Source organism: Podarcis tiliguerta (genome assembly GCF_965153285.1).
Source record: "Podarcis tiliguerta genome assembly, chromosome: 1".
Classification (NCBI taxonomy): domain Eukaryota; kingdom Metazoa; phylum Chordata; class Lepidosauria; order Squamata; family Lacertidae; genus Podarcis; species Podarcis tiliguerta.
Window position 1 is genome coordinate 34836945 of NC_139534.1, and position 3837 is coordinate 34840781.

The 3837-nt window shown below is 45.8% G+C and overlaps 1 long non-coding RNA gene across 1 annotated transcript; it reads right to left on the bottom strand.

The window, feature by feature from the left end:
• Positions 1–1057: 1057 nt before the first annotated feature.
• Positions 1058–2652, bottom strand: LOC310665109. The gene is made up of 3 exons (XR_014505181.1): positions 2493–2652; positions 2277–2375; positions 1058–1246 (listed from the first exon to the last, which is right to left on the bottom strand). It is a non-coding gene; the product is annotated as an uncharacterized lncRNA (long non-coding RNA).
• Positions 2653–3837: the final 1185 nt, after the last annotated feature.

Genomic DNA, 3837 nt, shown 5'->3' on the forward strand with positions numbered 1-3837 from the left:
ACCTTGAGTTTTGTAAAGGCACAAGGTGTTTGTGTTCTAAATCAAGCATTTGGGAAGGAGGCTAATAGAAAGAAAATTGAAATATGTTGAAAAGAACTTGTTCAAGGAAATTAGAATAAAAAATATCTACAGTATTAAGTAATGTAGCGGAAGAAGCAAAAAAGAGATCTTATGTTTTGAGAGAGTCACTTAACTTTTCCTCATTGAACTGTGTACTTTGTTGAAGGAACTACAGCGGGTACTCAAGATCCCCAGAACCAACATAGGTTGGCATTCCAGACCAGTGAACTGCTTTCCCCCATGTCAGATTTTTGAAAGAGAAATAATATTGCATTTAACACTAATACTCCCATTTTAAAACATATTCTCTTTGAAGGAAGTCCTATAGATGTTAATGGAATTGAGCGAACATGTTTAAGGTTGCAGCATTGTATTACTGTCAAGTTTAAGATTAATTTATAATTCGTAGGTGAAAAATTCATTTCCTCTAGTAACTACACGGGCTAACTAATGTGGGGTTTGGGGGTGTGAGTTATTGTTCTATGAGGAATTTGCATCCCGTGCCCCTCTCCTCTGGTGCTATCAGTGCTGCCTCCACCTCCAAAAGCTTGCTTTTCATCAAAGTGCCTCATTGGAGCTGCTGTAAAGTTTGTTCAAACATTTACTTTGGAGTCAAAAGCCTTCTATTGGCTTTAGCAGACTTTTCAATATGATTGCAAAGTGCTAATTGTTATAGTATTGCATCATATCGTTGCCGTCATCAGTGAAAATTTGCTCTTCCATGCTACACACTTCTTGTTTATGCGAGCGGCTGCATTATTCAGTTACCCATGAGGCCCACTGACCTTTTTCATGCTCTTTGAAAGATAGCTATGTGCATTCAAAGGAAGCTTTTTTATTTTATTTTAAGGAATAAATGCAGGGCACATTCCTCTAAGCCACGTTGGGAATGCTCAGGTCGTTGATCCATAAGCAGTATTCTCTATAGATCGAGTATATTAGGCTTTGGTGGTGTATAGTAATTACACACCAAAATGTCAGAAGCTCTTTGGCGCTAAGTGTGAAATTGTTTCCTGGCCCCCGGCGGATATGTACATATGTGCTGAGTCTGGGTGTTTTCCAGATTGCTCCCGAGCCATGTTCCAAAGTGAGAAGAGTTCTACTGGTTCTAAACAAAAAAAGTTGAGTTGAAAAGCGAACAGATTTGATGCGTGGCTCCCGCCATAGAGTTTCCTGCCAGCAAAAGCTGCCCTGAGAGAAACAAGAAGTGGTTGCTACCCCTACAATGGTGTCTCCGAGTTCAGCAGCCATATCCTGATGACTTTATTTGTTGACATTGTTGGCTGTGACTTTAAAAGAATTCTAATGTTTCTCATAAGGTGCCTTGTAAAAATTTGTATTTAGGGGATTTGCATACCAAAAGTGGCAGGTTCAACTTCCAGCATCTCCAAGTTAAGCTAGGAAAGACCACTGTCTGACAGTAAAGAGAGTGCTGATCATAATCTGCGCAACGGGGTGAGCTCCTGTCGCTCTGTACCTGCTCCTACCAACCTAGCAGTTCAAAAGCATACCAGCACAAGTGGATAAATAGGTAAATAGGTGAAGCAGAAGGACCATATGGATTAGTGCACCACATACTCTAAGAATGCGCAGGGGCATATGAAGGGGGGGGCAGGTCGCCCTGGACACTGCCCTGGGGTGTGTGTGACAAGATGGCCCACTGCCCCCCCCCAGCTGTAGAGTGGTGGAGGACGTGCACGCAGTCAGTGTGGGAGCCACTCGCACTGCATTCACACGGCATCCATATGGGCTGCCGCTCGCACGGCGACTGTATGGGCTGCCGCGCATGTGCAGTCTGTATGGACGTTGCATGTGCAGTCTGTACGGACGTCGCACATGCATCACCAGGCGGTTTGCCCCGCCCCTCGGCGGTTCGCCCCGCCCCTCCGCCCTGGGTGGCGGAGAGGGTTCCTCTGCCACTGAGAATGCGTGCTTAGCTTCTACAAATAAATCTGCTTTAATTGAACTCTTTTGCAACCTAATTTGATCCATTAATTCTTCAGCCAGGGCCATCCTCCGGACCTGATCAAACCATCCAATAAGAGAGACATTTGTGGTGAACTTTGAGATTGTCGTTTTTGTGTGTGTGTTTTTTTTACAATTTCCTGCCTAGAGCTATGAAGAAGGACGCTAGTAACTCCCTGTTGTTCTAATTTGCTGCTGGAGCCCTCAGAGCTGGAGCTGGACTTCTCACATATAAAGCAGTCATGGCTCACCTTCATAAATCAAGACATGATGCTGCCCAAGGCTGGATAGCATTGCCTGGCCCCGCTACAGATCGAGTGTTGCTAATTCCAAATGGCAGCTCCACTCTGCTGAAAGTGTGAAATGCAGGATTGCTTTAAGGTCAATGTTTATGGCAATGACTTCAAACCCATTAAGGATACAGTCAAAGGGCAATGTCTAGCCAAGGCAAAATCACACCTGCTCACCTGTGTGCACATATCTGGAAGTGTTTGATTACTGTTGCTTCTATCTAGTGAAAGGCCCCTCCTCCAGTCATTTGAAGACTGAGTTTGGCTGAAGCCTGTGGAAACAGAACTCAAAGAAAACACTAAAGTTGATGTCATGGACTGGCTGGATGCAGAGAAGTAGTGGGAGGCAACAGCTGGGGATACCAGCTGTTCAGAGTCCAGGGATTGGTGGTGGGAGGACAGTGAGTGGTCAGAGGGAGAAGAGGGAGAAGAGGGAGAAGAAGCTGAAGAGGTTTAGTGAGCTGGGAGAGTCTGTGGCAGAGAGAAATCCAGAAGCAGAATTGGAATGAGGCCGAGAGGCTGAGATGAGCCAGGCTGGTGAAGAAGCCAGGGTGTCACCCCCTCCTGCTGTGACAGCCTCCCATCCTCCAATCATAATAATCATAATTATTTATTACTTATACCCCACCCATCTGGTTGGGCCTCCCCAGCCACTCTGGGCAACTATATGAACACCAGTAAAAGTTAAAGGGACCCCTGACCATTATTGACCAGTCGAGGCCGACTCTGGGGTTGCGGTGCTCATCTCGCTTTATTGGCCGAGGGAGCCAGCGTACAGCTTCCGGGTCATGTGGCGAGCATGACTAAGCCGCTTCTGGTGAACCAGAGCAGCGCACGGAAATGCCGTTTACCTTCCTGCCGGAGCGATACCTATTTATCTACTTGCACTTTGACGTGCTTTCAAACTGCTAGGTTGGCAGGAGCAGGGACCGAGCAACGGGAGCTCACCCCATCATGGGGATTCGAACCACCGACCTTCTGATCGGCAAGTCCTAGGCTCTGTGGTTTAACCCACAGCGCCACCCATGAACACCAATAAGTATTAGTAAAAACAAAAAACCAATAGATGAATACAGTGGTACCTCGGGTTACATACGCTTCAAGTTACATACGCTTCAGGTTACATACACTTCAGGTTACAGAGTCCGCTAACCCAGAAATAGTACCTTGGGTTAAGAACTTTGCTTCAGGATGAGAACAGAAATCGTGCTCTGGCGGCATGGCAGCAGCAGGAGGCTCCATTAGCTAAAGCGGTGCTTCAGGTTAAGAACAGTTTCAGGTTAAGTATGGACCTCTGGAACGAATTAAGTACGTAACCCGAGGTACAACTGTATAGTCCCTGTTCAGGAAAAGGACCTCAGTTCTAAAATGGACCTGATTCTGTAAGGAGAATAATGTATTAAAACTCTACACTCTTTTGATCAGAGTCTCAGCACTCCAAACATTCCTAGAGGGGGAATGAGTACTGAGACTGCATACACACTATACAGCTAAAGCATATCCCCTCCCTGCAAAATATAAT